Here is a 15,995-nt window from a genome sequence, read left to right as displayed (position 1 = left end):
TTTATTGTACAATGAAACAGAGCAAACTACAAGTATATATTTTTTAAAGATCTGAGAGTGTGAACCTTCCGCCTCCTTTTCAACCGAAGTTGAGGAATTTGTCCTGCTATAATCTCAACCCTTGAGTATTTATCCACAACTTTTGCTTCAACAAAACTTCTGACTAAATCAAGCAGGTTTTCAGCATAGATATTGTATGTTGTATAGTGTGATGCTAGTGAAAAAATAAAGATTTTGGCTGTATGACTAAAATAATACTCTCATGAGCATTACTAATTGCCATTTACTGTTATTGGCCAGAGGAATTTTTCCTGAAGGCATATATTTTATCTTGTGAATTGCTTGCTCACCAGAGTCTCTATGTACTATATTTTTCATCTGACATGGAATCCATACTTTGAAATCTATCTTTTATCCATTCAGTACAGTTTAAAGTTTAATTTCAGTGTTTGACAGTTTATAAAAAGAAGAAATGCTCATTTTTTTAAACTGGAAAAACAGAATAACCTCTAGTAGTACAAAAACATTGGTGACACTACCCTACTTCCCAAAGAAATATTTTGTTCATGATTTTCTGAAATGTGAATCAAAACCCTCATGACAGGTGAATGATTAGAGAATAATTAAGATATAGGTACAAACAAATGTGGCATTAATAATTCAGGTAAATAAAATTTGCATACAAAAGAATATCATCAAGGTGATGGAGAATACTTCTGAAAGTACAGGACATTCAGGCAATAGGAAAATGAGTTGAGAGTTGAATGTTTTATATTTCACACAAAGGCTTTATGTAATTTAAATTTTTCTCCTGATTCCATTGTTCAAGCAAACATTATTTACCATTATCTCTAATCTTTCTTTGGTTAAATAAATTGGAGTTTTTCCTATATGTTGCAATCTTTTATTATTATAATTTTTTTTCGAGACGGAGTCTCACTCTGTCACCCAGGCTGGAGTGCAGTGGCGCGATCTAAGCTCACTGCAACCTCTGCCTCCTGGGTTCAAGCGATTCTTCTGCCTCGGCCTCCTGAGTAGCTGGTACTACAGGTGCACGCCACCACGCCTGGCTAATTTTTGTATTTTTAGTAGAGACAGGATTTCACCATATTGGCCAGGCTGGTCTCGAACTCCTGACCTCATGATCCACCTGCCTCAGCCTCCCAAAGTGCTGGGATTACAGGTGTGAATCACCACTCCCGGCCTCCTATAAGTTGCAATTTTAAGGGACAAACCACACATAAACTATAAACTGTTCTTCAGCATTTTTGCAATTTATATGTATTAATCTGAATTGTTTGAAAGCTGTTACTTTCTTACTTGAGCCATTTTTTCCATGTCACATCTCATTAGTAGTGTCCCTCAGTGGGCCTTATCATGTAGAATGAACGCTTCAGTTTTTAAGGCACAATGTAAAACCGTTATTCACTCAAGTTATCTTTAAGATGTGTTAAGAGAGCAGCTTGCATTGGTAAGAATCAAAAGATGCATTGACAAGATTCATTTTCTTTTCAATGTGAAGCCATAAGGATTTGCTGATTTTAAGGAGGAACTTATGATAAGCTAGAGGAGTTATTACCTGCATTGGAATGATAGCTGGCTTGTCTAACTTGCTTCATTTATTCAACAAATATTTAATGAGAGCATGTCATGTACCTGGCACTGTAATAGGATCCGAGGATAGGAAAATAAAAGAAGTAATATAAAAATGTTCATAATCAGTAGAGAGGTACCAAGTGAAATAATGAGGCTTTGGTAGAGAAGGGGGCAAAATTGTCTCAGAAAGAGAGAACAATCACTTAAAGCCAGGAGTCTCAGACCAGCCTGGGCAACAAAGCAAGACCCTGTCTCTACAACAAAACAAAAATATTAGCCTGGCACAGTGGTGTGCACCTGTAGTCCCAGCTACTTTGGGAGGTTGTGGTGGGAGGATTGCTTGAGCCCAGAAGTTTGAGGCTGCAATGAGCTATGATTGAGCCACTGAACTCCAGTATGGGTGACAGAGCAAGATCCTGTCTCAAAAATAAAAATAAAGAAAAGAAAAAAAGAGGAAACAACATGAGTTTGGCACGATAAAATTGGGAGCTGCAAGTAATTGGAGTGGTAGGTTTGTGTATTGAGGGGGTGGGGAAAGAAAAAGTGGAGACAGTGGTAGATAAGGCAGGCAGAGGCCATAGCTGTGTGATATGCCAAGTAATTTAGATTTTATTCTGAAGAAGACAAATAACTATTGAAGTGTTTTAAGTAGGAGAATGGTCTGATCAAATTGGGGAATATTGACAGACCACTCTGGAAATTGTGTGGAATTTAGATTCAAGAGATACTAGATGCAGAGAGTTAGTAAGAAGGATTAGAGTGAGCTGGGAGAGGTGTAAATACTGTGTTAGTTAAAGCAGAGTAGATGGTAGGTTGGATACAGATTTGTGAGGAACTTAGGAGATAGAATTGACAGCATTTGGTTTGGTGATTAGAGGTAGGAAGTGAGGGAAAAGGTGGAGTCTTCTATGACTTCCAGGTTTCTGACTCAAGAGACCTGATGAAGGGGTGGACAGACTAGGAAACAGAAGAACTGAAACATGTTTAATGGTGGTGGCAGTCATGATTGAGATAACGAGATTGGAAGCTTGATTTTGGACTTACTGAGTTTTAATTTTATGTGTCTCACTATCAGGAAATAATTTTAGGTAAGGGATACACATTTGGGAATATTTTTTTTCTAATGGTAGCTAATGCTTCAGACAAAAATACACTACTTAAAAAACTGTCCTTTTAGTATTTTGTTTTTAAGTGGGAAAATGCATGCATATGGTAAAAAAATTAGGTGTATGTAATAAAACACAAGTCTTTCTCCCATCTCAAGTCCACAGTTCCTTTCTCCAGATTTAGGTATTGTTAACAGCTTTCAGAAATGTACTTGACATTTTCTTTCCAAGTACAAGCACATATATTTGTGTGCATATGTAGGTGGAAATGTGTTACATACATACATGTTTTAAATAGAAATGTTAGTCTGTCATATTTATCCTTCTGACCTTATTTTTTTCACTTTTCAGCATACCCTGGAGATTATGCCATATGAACACATATAGATCTACTTCATTCTTTTTAATGGTTTTGTAGTATTTCATTTCACAGAGACCTAGTTTTCTTAAGCCAGATTTGTTTTAACTGATGGTTTTTTAAAAATATAACTTTTATGATAAACAATGCTTCAGTGAACATTTTTGCACATGTAGCTGGGGTTGGAGTATTTCTCTTTTTTATTATTGGTGCTGAGCTAGAAACTAATCCGAGAGAATGCACATTTATTAAAAAACCCGAAAAACTACCCCTCACTCTAATTGGAATCAGACTTGTGTGCCTTACTCTCTATTTACTATAGGGACGTTAAGGTGATGAGGTGACTCTCTCTTTTTTTTTTTTAATGGGAACCACTCAAACTGTGTCCTCTCTCTCTTACTGTCCCAGAGAAGAGAAGACGATCATCAATGGCCAATGGCAGTTGCAGCGAAGCAACACCAAGAGCTGGCTTCATGCTCAGGAGAGAACGCTGCACCTCATGCTCATGGTTTCCAGTGCTCTACATGTTCACAGAAACTTCTTGAAACACTCTAGAAATGATCCCTGAAAATATAGTCTTGATGAGGTGACTCTTAATCGGGATTCTCCCCATGTCAGTCTTCTGTATGTGTACAAGTATGTGTAGATCTTCTCTTTTGGGCTAGTAGGTTTCCCCCATAGAAAAATTTCTAATGTTCTACCTGGGAATGGGAGGCTGTCGCTAGACTTTGGATTGCTGAACAGGATAAGGGCACTGTGGGCCTTGTTCTTCATTATGTAGACGAGCAGAATGCCTGTACTTTGTGGCTTCACTGCTGTCTTCAGCAATGCCAGCGTCCCTGAATCTGGGACCTCTTTAGTTCAACATCATCAAGGAGAAAACCTCTTATCTAGGGTTGAGGGAGCAGTTGCATGGCTCCGTGGAATATGGGAGAAATTCTGGGATTTGAACTGCTCTTTATATCACTGCTTTTCAAATTTTAATGGGTTTACAGAGCACTTGGGAGTTAAAGTGTAGGCCTGATTCGGCAGGTCTGGATGGGACCTGAAATTCTGCGTTTCTAACACACTTTTAAGAGTGCCTATGCTGCTGGCCCACAGGCTTTGGCTAACAAAGTTTTAGCTGAACTGTCAACCCAACTTTTCTTGAATTCTGATGCTTTCCTAGGGTTCTGGGGACATAAATAAAGTTACACTTTCTTGATTTTTCCCTCTGCAGTCTCAGACTGTAGGATTTTCTGTTTTGTGAAATGAGTTATAACTTGTTCATATTAAAGTGAGATGGAAAGATATCCCTCTCCTGTTTTTGTCTCGTTTCCTGTTCTCTGTCCTTGTGGGTTCATAGCTTCTGATTCCTCTTTTGTTATTTTAGTAGAGTAAAAGAGGAAACAGATAAATACATGAGTTCAAGTTGCCATATTTTCTTATTTTAGATAATTGCAGGCATCTGAAAGCATTTGTTATGACTGTAAAATTCTATAGAAGTATTCATTAAGAGATTATTTGCTGAGCAAACTAGGAGGTAGTGGTGAAAAGTCCCTTTCCATTCTTGTATCAGGCATATAACTTGTATTCATCTGGTGAATAGCTGCGTTACTACAAAACCTTGAAGAATAGGAAAAGGGTGAAAATGCATGCAAAGTATTAATATGGTGAATTTGGGTAATTGGGGATTCATTCATAGCCAGTTTACTGTTGCAGATCTATAGGAATTTCTTCATGTTGAATGTTGGAATAATACAACTTTAGTTCTGACTGAATTTGGAACTAGAAGTTTGGCCATGACTAGATGGTAGCAGAGAAACAACCACAAGATATGAGCTGTAAAATAGTCTATATCTATCAATCCTTTACCTACATACCTACCTATCTACTGATCTTCTATTATTCACATATATGTATATGCATACATATCACCTCCAGATGTAGATCCATATATTCTAAAATTTATTTATGTACTTGCAAGCAAATACAAATTATATTCCTATTTTTCTCCTTTTTTTTTTTTTTTTTTTTTTTTTACAAAAAACATAACTATTATATACACTGTTCTACATTAATTTTTCCATAGCAGTATTTGGAATGTTTCCTCATTTTTTTTTAAATTATGCAGTATTCCACTATGTAAATGGATCTTAGTTAACTTAACTCACCTCTTGTTGGACAGTTATGTCTGCATTGTCTCCAATATTTTGCTCTTAGAAATATTGCTGAAATCAATATAATTTCACATACATGCTGATAGATCTTTAGGGTAAATTTTCTAATTTGGAATTTCAAGGTCAGGGGGATATGTATTTATAGATATTGCCAATTACATTATAAGGGCTAGACAGATTTACACCTCTGCCTGCAATGTTTGAGAGTACCTGTTACCCCACAGAGAATACAAGAACAGTTCTAGGTTTCTGCCAATATGATAGGTATTATTTAAAAAGGCATTTTTTCTTTGTATAAATGAGATAGAACATCTTGCCATATATTTAAGAGCTACTTGTATATTTTTTCTGGAATTGACTATTAGTTTTTTTTTTTCCAGTTTTTCCACTGGATTTTCTTTTAATAGATTTCTTGGAACTTAAAAAATTCATTTAAAATTAAATGTTTTTAAAAATTACATTTGTAATTTTCTCTTTTTTTAAAAAACTTTAATTTTAGGTTCAAGAGTACATGTGCAGGTTTGTTATATAAGTAAACGGCATGTCATGGAGGTTCAGTGTACATATTATTTCATCGCCAGGTAATAAGCATAATACCCAGTAGGTAGCTTTTTGATCCCCTCCCTTTTCCCACCCTCCACCTTCCAGTAGGCCCCAGTGTCTGTTGTTCCATTCTTTGTGTCCATGTGTTGTTATTGTTTAGTTCCCACTTACAAGTAAGAAATGTGGGATTTGGGTTTCTGTTCCTACATTAGTTTGCTTAGGATGATGACCTCCAGCTTCATCCATGTTGGTGCAGAAGACATGATTTCATTCTTTTTTTATGGTTGTGTAGTATTCCATGGTGTACATGTAGCATATTTTCTTTATCCAGTCTACCATTAATGGGCATTTAGCTTGATTCCATGTCTCTGATATTGTTAATAGTGCCCCAAGAAACATATACATGTATATGTCTTTATGGTAGAATGACTTACACTTCTTTGGGTTTATACCCAATAATGGGATTGCTGGATTAAATGGTAATTCTGTTTTAAGCTCTTTGAGGAATCACCACACTGCTTTCCACAATGGCTGAACTAATTCACATTCCCACTAGCAGTGTATAAGCATCCCCTTTTCTCTGTAACCTCACCAGCATCTGTTATTTTTTGACTTTTTAATAGTAGCCATTCTGACTGGTGTGAGATGGTATCTTATTGTGGTTTTGATTTGCATTTGTCTAATGATTAGTGTTGAGTGGAAGTCTTTATATATTAGGGAGATATGGCAGACACACCCTGATCAGCATTGAGTAATGCTCTTGTGTAAACCCCTCCCCTCCAATGACGGCAGAATCTGTGACTTCTAATTAGGAGAATATGGCAGAGGTGAGGGGATTTCTGTAGTTGTAATAAAAGTTCCTAACCAGCTGACTTAAAGTTAATCAAAAGGGAGATTATCCTGGGTGGGTCTGACCTAACCAGGTGGGCTCTATGAAAGAGAGTCTGGAGATCAGAGACCGGAAGTAGCAGAGGCTCGTTCTCTCGATTGCTGGTGTTGAAGAGGCTAGCTGCCAGGAATTCTGCCAGTCACAGCAGGGAATTTGGAAGCGGATCCTTCCCTAGTCAAATCTCCAGGTGAGAACATAGCTTTTACATTTTGAGTCATAAGTAAAAAGACTCTCCTCGTTCTAAGAGTCTAAAATATTTCCCCATGTTTTCTTCTAGAAATTGTGGGGTTTTACTTTTGTGTATTTTCCAGCCTTTGATCCATTTGGAATTTAATCTGACTGAAAGTGTATGATGTGATTAAATGTTTGCTTTTTTCCACATGGATGTCCAGATACCTCAACACTCCTTATTTCGTGGTCCAACTTGTCCCTCTTGGGTTTGAGAAGCTACTGTTGTCATATGCTACGTTCTCTTATGTATTTGGATCCTGAGCTTTTAATATTTTGGTAGCATTATTTGATGAAGTGAATTTTTTTAGGAGGAATTCTTTCTTAGAAGTCAGGAATTTTATTTAAATTGTTCGTCTTTATATCTGCATTGCTTAACCTACTGTTTGGAACATTGTCCTTTATTGGACTCTCAATAAAGTCTTGTGGAATGGATGGATACCGGTGTTTACACAATGCAGAATGTAATTTGAGTAACGCTTTTTCTCAATGTTAACCTTCCATAGTCAGAAGCTAGATCTTGATTTGGGAAATTATGATTCCAGGCTAAAGCCCTGTTCCTAGCAATAAGTCTGTGTATATGTCTTCAGTGCATATCTTTAGACATAATCATAATGTTGGCAGAAAGGACCAAAGAGAAATGAAGTATATAGCAACATGTTTATATCCACCCTGCGGTTGATAAAAAGCGAAGTTTACTGCAATCAATTAATAATCATGTGTATTTATTAGGGGAATGGGAAATGGGAGCCATTTCCTGCTCAATCCCCTAGTTTTCATGGAGGAAATTTTTGTCTTGCTCTACCCCTTTCTCCAACCCACAGAGGTACAGTTATTATCTCACTAGTGCGTTTGGAAGAGGAATTGGGCACGAAATAGCCACTTTCTCCCACTGTGTGTGTGTATGTGTTCAACTACTTACAGGAAGCACACATTCTAATCTGCTTTTCCATGTATGTTTTCTATTAGTAGAAATTAAATGAACTAGGCCAGGCATGGTCACTTACGCCTGTAATCCCACCACTTTGGGAGGTCAAGGAAGATGAATCACTTGAGGTGAGGAGTTTGAGACCAGCATGGCCAACTTGGTGAAACCTCATCTCTACTAAAAAAAAAAAAAATACGAAAATTAGCTGGGCATGGTGGTGGGCACCTGTAATCCCAGCTATCTGGGAGACTGAGGCAGGAGAATCACTTGAACTTAGGAGGTGGAGGTTGCAGTAAGCTGAGATGGTGGCACTGCACTCCAGCCTGCGTGATAGAGAGAGACTCCGTCTCAAAAAAAAAAAAAAAAAAAAAGAAATTAAGTGAACAAATGGTAGTATTTACACGATGTGAAATGTGGTCTTTGGAGAATATTTTTCTCCAAAGCTTGATCACCTTGATGACCAGAAAGGACTGCGTTTCAGCACTTGATGGGGCTGAGTGAATGAGCTTACTTCCAGTCATTGTTGGTGCATGCTTAAACCATGTCCTTCAACCTAGAGTGGCCTTTGTTGGTAGCACTGCTGATATTTTGATCTCCATCTCTTGTTTAGCTCTCGGCTCAGAGCTCAGGCGGAGAAAAGGGTGCTATTTAATGGATTCCCTCAAACCTTATCAGTCTTTAATCTGAATTACTTTAATATATGCTTCCCTTGATCCCCTCCCTAGGTACCATCTGTTGAAATTACTTAATTCAACCAGCTTTCTTTTAATATATTGTGTTTTAGCTGAACTCTGTGTACTTACAATGAAGGTAACTGACTACTGGTACAGATGATGGTGTGTTTAATATCTCATCTCTACATACTCATTGAAGGCAGCACCTATTATGTATACAAGTTTGTTCAGTGTTTTCAGAGAAGGAGCAGAGGCTGTGAAATTCATTAAACATTACCACAATAAGAAAAAAGGACAAACCACCAGAGAAAAATAATCTGTACATAAGACTTCACTGCAAACTAGACGATTTCAGTGTTTATAAATATTCGTCTGTGGAGAGAAGTACGTGTATTATAATAATTATGCATTAGTGCCTCATTAGTAGAGGGTTACATCCATGCTGTTTCTTTTTCCTCTAGTGTATTTCTGATAAGTTAGCATTTTAAAGTCTTATTTAAAATGTAATAAAAACAGGAGAGTGTGTGTGTGTATATTCAAGAGTAGATTATTTATAATTCCTTTAGCTGTGTGAGGAAACATATTCCATGGGTTCTGAGCCTACAGAAAGGATGTAAAGAATTGCCTTCCTCATCCAGAATCAGAACCTAATTACTTGAAATGTGGACAATCAGAACAGGCCTTCTATTGTATTGACTTTTTTCTCGATGCCATTATATTGCTACTTAATTTAAGTTCTAGGTCCTTCAATATGTTTTGCAAATGAGACACTTTCCAGACCAGCACTCCTAGAAATGCCTTCATTATGAACTTTGTGGGTACATTCTAATTACAAAATCCACAGACGTTTCTCAGTCCTTTTCTTATGAGATCTTTCTGTTGAATTTGATATAGCCAATCAGTTTCTTTTTTTTTTGAGGTCCTGAACACCTTTGGATTCTGGATATTCTACATTAATTGATCTCCGTCAGCCTCTCTGACTGCTGTTTCTTTGTTTCTTGTATGAGACCTTTTAAATGTTTCTTTGCCTATCCTTAACGTATTTCCCTGAAATCCATTTATTTCCTTATCTCTGCTCTTCTCACACTTCATACTTCCTAGATGATCTTCATTTTCATGATCTCAGTTATCATCACCTAATGCTGATATGCTATATCTATAAAGATGAGATATAGTCTATATTTCTAGGTCTATAGACCCTCTGGAATCCATGCATGTCAACTGCTTGTTGGCTACCTCTATTTGGATATCTCATAGGTTCTCAGAACTCAACAAGACCAACTGGAATTCATTATCTTCTTTTAAAAGCTTTCTCCCACTTCTTTATTCTATTTTAGATGGCGGCATCACCATTGTTCAGCCACCAAAATAAGAAACTTGGAATTCACCCTTGACAGCTTTCTTTACATCCTCTCCCATGTTGATTTAGGCACCAAGTTCTACCAAATACTCTCTCAAAATGCTCTCAAATCTGTTCCTTTCTTTCCATTTATCTTACCACAACCCTATGTAAAGCCTAGAAAGTGAACCTCAGTTGTGACCTATTGCAACTGACTTTTCACAGGTCCTCTTGTGTGTAGTCTTGCCCTCTTCAAAGTCACTCTCCATACTGCTCTAGAACCCATCTCTGTCCAGACATTGTCCTTCTATATAGGAATGTAAAAAGTAACAAAAAATTTTACCATTCCCCAAATCCACTTCTCTGGGGTAACCACTGTTAGCAAGACATTTATAAGTCAAGGTTTCTAATTACAACTAATAGAAAATACTGGCTGATTTAAACAGGAAAAGAATATATTAAGAAGATATTTGGTAGCTTTCAGAACCAAGTTGAGGACTGTGCAGCCAGGAGGCAAGTGAGAGGCAATACCTAGCATAATGCTGAGGTTATCACTGTCATGGGCACTGCGTGATAGGTGCTGAGGCTTGCTTCACTGAAAACTGCTGAGCTGTAGAAATTGGATGTTGACCTGGCACTGCAATCATTGCTTCCCAGGAACGTGATCCTTCTGCAGTGGCCACCACTGTCAAATATACAGATCTTGCTTGTCCCTGCAACTCTGGGATGGATACTTGGATTGGTGTAGCCTGGATGCAGCAAGGACTTGGAAAGAATGATCTGGGATTTTCAGAGACAAAATAAAGAGGAGTTTTAGAGTAGGGCCTCTGGAACCAAATTTCTTGGGCTACAGCTTTGTTTTTCTATTTACTGGTTGTAACTCTGTGCAGGTTGCTTGATCCCTCTGTGTCTCAGTTTCTTCATTTGTAAAATAGAAATATAGTTGCAATTACTTCATGGGGTTGGAGGGAAATTTGAATAAATTAATCTAGGTAAATTGCTTAGAATGCTTCCTGATGCATATATAAAATGTTAGCTATTATTATTATTTCAGCTTATATAATGCAATTTGATTCTACTTCTCACTAAGACTTATAAGCGGGAGGAAGATTGCCCAGATTTAGGAAAGAGGTTCATATAGTGAGTAGCCAGAAATAATGACAAGTATCCACTATCATATATATTCTTCCAGACTTTTACTCATACATTTGCAATTAAAATATTTATGCTTGTGTGTATTTATCAGGATACTCAATTCAAACCTTATTCAAACTACCACAGACAAGAAATGTGGGAATGTCTTGGCTTCTGTAATTAAAACACAGAGAGGATGTGATGCAGCTGGGTCTCAAGGACAACTGGAATCATTGATTTCAGTGCCACTAAGACTGTCTTCCCATCTACCTCTGTTTCTTTGTCTATCAGTATATTTCTCTTATATGTGTTTCTTTTACAAGACTGAAAAGTACCACCCCTGGCAAACTTCAGGCCTCACATGTCTCTATTTCAGCTTCAAAGAGGAAGTGAAATGTCTTCTTTCTGATGCCTAGGATCCTGAGATGGGGCTGTGATTATATTGGCTTGAGTCAATTTTTGCAGCTGGGAAGGTGGTATCATCAGGAAATATGAAAGCTTTACTGAAATCACATGTTTGAAATTTGGGGAAAGATTTTTCTATAAGTGGGAAGAGAAAACTTGGCAAACAGTTTTATGTACTTCATGTGTAACACTCACAGCAAGCTAAAAATTCCTTTAAACTTAAAAAATCTGTTTTTAAAATGGTAATACAAAGCACAAATAACAAAAGTGCTAGGTACTGAATTTTAAAACCTTGGAGATTAGCAGTGTGTTAACTTGGGCTGCTGGGTTAAGTTGTGCAGTTTCTTGGAATAAAACTCCTATTATCTTTTAATTGTAGAGTACCCTGAGTTTGCAAGAGAGCTTTAAAAAACTGTTACTATTTGCAACCACTTATCTGTGTGAATCAATTCTCTGCAACCAAAACAAAATACAAAAAAAAAAAAAAACCCAGAAAACAAAAACAAAATAACCTCAAATAGAAAACAAAGTTACTGTTATGACTGCAACCTACTGTTTCTATGTTCAACAAAACTGATTGACTTCCTATTAGGTAATTGTTGTACAATTTACTTTATAAAAGTAATGTATACTAATAAAATATTGCTTTCAAATGTCTTATTTGCTAGGCTTTCTTGTAGGATTTTGTTTGAAAGACTTCTACTGTGAAAAATTTGAAAAACAATATATTAGAGCAGGGACTAGTAGAGTTTCTGAAAAGGGCCAGATAGTAAATATTTCAGATTTGGTGGGCCATGTAGTTTCTCTTGCAAGAAGTCAACTCAGCTGCCATTGTAGTGTGCAAGCAGCTATAGACAATACATAAAGGAACTATTGTGACTACTTCCGATAAAACTTTATTTATAAAGACACTTGGCAGACTAGATTTGGCCTATGAGCTGGGCTGTTGTTTGCCAACCTCTGTATTTAGAGCACTTGCTATAAATTGATAGATTGGGCTATCCAAATTTGTTACCTACTTACCTTAAATGAAAGGGGGCAAATGAGCTGCCTTTTCATTCTATATTAACAGTTATTTTCAAGAGGTGTGTTCTAAAAACAGTTCTGATTTTAGTAATGTCACTTTATGGGTGGCTGAGTTGAAATTAAGTGTTTGGTCATTTTGGTTTTGAAAACTATAAACTTTAAGTTAGCCCAAATCTGTAGCTTTTCATATGCTCTTTAACATAAAATATCTGCAAGAGTTTGCATGCTCTGTTTGATAATGGCTTTTTTTTTATGGTGGAGATTCCTTGGGAGATTTACTCATTAACTAACGCTTGCTTCTGATCTCATTTGCTAGAGTAAGTGTAGAGTTTAAACTAGGCATACTAATCTAATCTTCCAAATTGCTGTTTCTTTTTCTTTTGCTCACAACAGCTTGGATCATCTGAAAAAGGGCCTGAATAAATGTATCATTTGTTACTAGCTAAAAACTGTCATCATTAACTTGATTAATCAAAATGCTGCTCTTAAAGATGGATTGAAGCACAAAATAGCCAGCCTGGTTCCCCATAATGAAGAGATTAATTTGACACACAAGACAACCAGTTTAGTACTACTCAATGATCATGCTTTATTTAGAAAGCCATCAATTAGTATATTTTTCCTTGATGTACTATTTTGTCTCTATAACAAGAAATGATGATTTCCTCAAAAGTTAATCTGCTTTCTTAAACATAAAAGGATATTTAGCTCAGCACACTTAAACTCCAAAATGTGAAATTCTGTTTTATGAGGAAAGAGGAAATTAATGATGGATTAAAAAGCTTGCAGTGGACTTCTTTATTTTAGGGTATTGCTAATTTTCTTTTTGTAACATGATTGTGAATATGGTAGTAGAAGTCACAGCAAGAGAGACCCCCAGGCCTTATGTTCTTCCTTCTTTTGGATGGAGATTAACATGGTCTGTATACACACACTGAGATGTAAACACTACACTGATTTGCAAAGAAGTTAATTAGATTTTACTGCCTTTTAAAATGTGTGTGGTGGTTGGGAGAAGTTTTTGGCAAAGTGAAAAGAATATTAAATCACAGTATTAGTTTTCTTTATAGGATTGATACTTAAAGCAATGGAAAAGGTATATTCATGAGATTCATGTGGCATATGGACTTTTTAATCATCCCCTATTGAGCAGCGTTTCTTATTATGATGGGAAGAAAGAGCAGCAAACATTTCTTTACTAACTTGGGCTAATGATGCTTTCTGGACGTTGTGTTTACTGTGCATGAGAAGTTGGGTTTGATGTTTAAAGAGTTCTAAGTTGGATTGGATTTCAAATGCAAGAGTTAAGAAAATTTTGAAAAGAGAGTGATGCTGTTTCATTAATAGTTCATGGAAATTTACCATTTGAAAGGCTGATCTGATGTGCTTTAGAACTTACTGCGGGTTATTAGATGACATACCATTTATGGATCTGACAGATTGTTAAAATCTGTTTTGTTTTGTTTTTGTTTTTGTTTTTGTGAGGAGGGACCTTGGCAGAATGCTATGTGTGTGAAGTGTATATATATCTTGTGTAAGTGTGAATGGTTGGTGTTTCTGCTTAACTGTATCAGCCTCATGGTGCTAGGAAGCTTTCCAGGATTCTAGGGGATGTCAAATATGGATAGGGAGGGACACTGTGAGTGACAGCCAAAGCTAGATTTTTCCTGGTTTTGAATTCATCTGCAGGCTTTTCCTCCGTCAGTGAAGCAGGATAACAATTCAGTAAAAAGTAGTTGTTAAACATTACTTAGGTACTCACTATTGTGGGCCACACTCATGTTTACTTTATGATCATGCTCCTCTCTTCACAGGGCAGGAGCCCTTGGAGGCTGTTTGGAATTGGGCCCATAACAGAAGTGGTCAAAACTTGCCTTGTTGCTGACTTGAAGGATATAAAGAACAAACATTTAAAAATTGCTTAATAGATTTTGGAAACTTGTTTCCTAAGAGGATAATCCCGGCCTGGGAGCCAGGACTATTGTGTTCCAGTCCTGACTCCACCAACAAGCAGTGTGTCACCTTGGGCAAGTTTCCCTGCTCTTTTAGAGGTTGGAAAAGTATAGATTTATTGCTCAGATAGAGAGTGGGCAACATGAGAGAACAACATGAGAAGAATACATTAATATTTTAATAGTGTTCAGAGGCATAAGCATGAACAATTGTAGAAAATATGTACTTGAGGGAAAAATAAGTTTATCATTGAGAATGAATTCCCACAAAGCTGAGAAAAATCTGTTAAGGATTGATGGCTTGACCTTCAACCCATTCATATATTTTCCATTTCTTAAAAATAAAAATGTCTCTTCCTCCTCCTTCCTGTGGCCCTTTCTTTTGATTGCAAAAGAGAGATTTTTTTTTTGTAGAAAATTTGGAAAACACAGAAAATTGCTAAGAAGGAAATGAAAACGATGTTAATATCCAGAAAAAAAATTTAAAGGTTTTAATATAACCTTGTAGTTTTCTTGCCTTTGTATATGTATGTCTACATGTAATCAGAACCATATTGAATGTAATATTCCAAACGATTATTTTTATTTAATAATATACTGTGGCCATTTTCTCACATTAATGATATTCTTCTAAAATATAATTTAAAATCAATGCATAGTATTCCAAAATATGCAACTTGTTTAAAATATTTTTTCCCGTTACAAATAGTTCATTGGAAAATACAAAAAGATAGAAAGAGGAAAAACAAAATTAATGATAATTCTATTACCCAAAGAAATTAAAGTTTTCTTCCAAGCTGTTTTTCTAGGCATATTCACCACATTTTTAATTTGTATTTTGTCTTTTTATTTAACAAAATAGCATACTTATCTTCCTATATCAGTAAAATTTATCTTACATATAACATTAAAATTTATAGTTAAATTTTTAATTATATAATTAACATTTGTAATTATTTCTGTGTGATTATGTATATAATATATGCAGTTATTTTTTACAGTTTGCATACTTAACAGTTATTGTGAGCTATTATGTACTAGACATTTGGCATACGCATGAGAAGAGAACAGGTATAAATTATGAATGAGAGTATAAATTCTTACATAATCTTTTTGTTTTCTTTACCAATACATATGTTTATATGTGAACTAATACATTTCAGTGCTGTCATTGTGAGTAGCCGCATTGTAATCCATTTGCATCATCATCTATTTCACTAATTTGGTGCACATTTAGATTGTTAATTTTTTCCTAACAGCATTGTAATAAATATCTTATAGTCAAATTTTTTTTCACATTGTTAATTATTTTCCTATGACCATTTCCTAGGGTATAATATCTTGATTAAAAGACTTATGTATTTTTAAAACTTTTGATATCTACTGCCAAAATACTATTTATACCAATTTTAACTCCTAACAGCAATGTCTGAGTGCCATTTTCCCAAACAAAAAATAGCATATCACTGGCATTTTTTTTTAACTATACGTGTTTTAAATTCCTAATAAGTTTATATTTTGTCTAAATGTTTATTGAAGAAAAATTTCTTCATTGGTGAATTATTTTTTAGGTCTTTTTATCAGTTTTTGGAAGAATATTGGTTATTTTTGTCCTGAAGTATATAAATTTTTAGAATACTAGAGTTAACTATTTTTCT

The 15,995-nt window shown here is 35.8% G+C and overlaps 1 long non-coding RNA gene and 1 other non-coding gene across 5 annotated transcripts in view; one reads left to right on the top strand and one right to left on the bottom strand.

Moving 5' to 3' along the window:
* The window catches only part of LOC134734106 (uncharacterized), a 314,108-nt gene that overhangs the window by 30,362 nt on the left and 267,751 nt on the right, over positions 1-15,995 (top strand). The gene's annotated exons all lie outside the window — the stretch shown is intronic.
* LOC134734939 (small nucleolar RNA U3) lies at positions 3,431-3,640 on the bottom strand. The gene has a single exon (XR_010117812.1). It is a non-coding gene; the product is annotated as a small nucleolar RNA U3 (small nucleolar RNA).

Source organism: Symphalangus syndactylus, chromosome 12 (assembly GCF_028878055.3).
Source record: "Symphalangus syndactylus isolate Jambi chromosome 12, NHGRI_mSymSyn1-v2.1_pri, whole genome shotgun sequence".
NCBI lineage: Eukaryota > Metazoa > Chordata > Mammalia > Primates > Hylobatidae > Symphalangus > Symphalangus syndactylus.
This window is presented reverse-complemented; position numbering and strand designations above follow the sequence as displayed.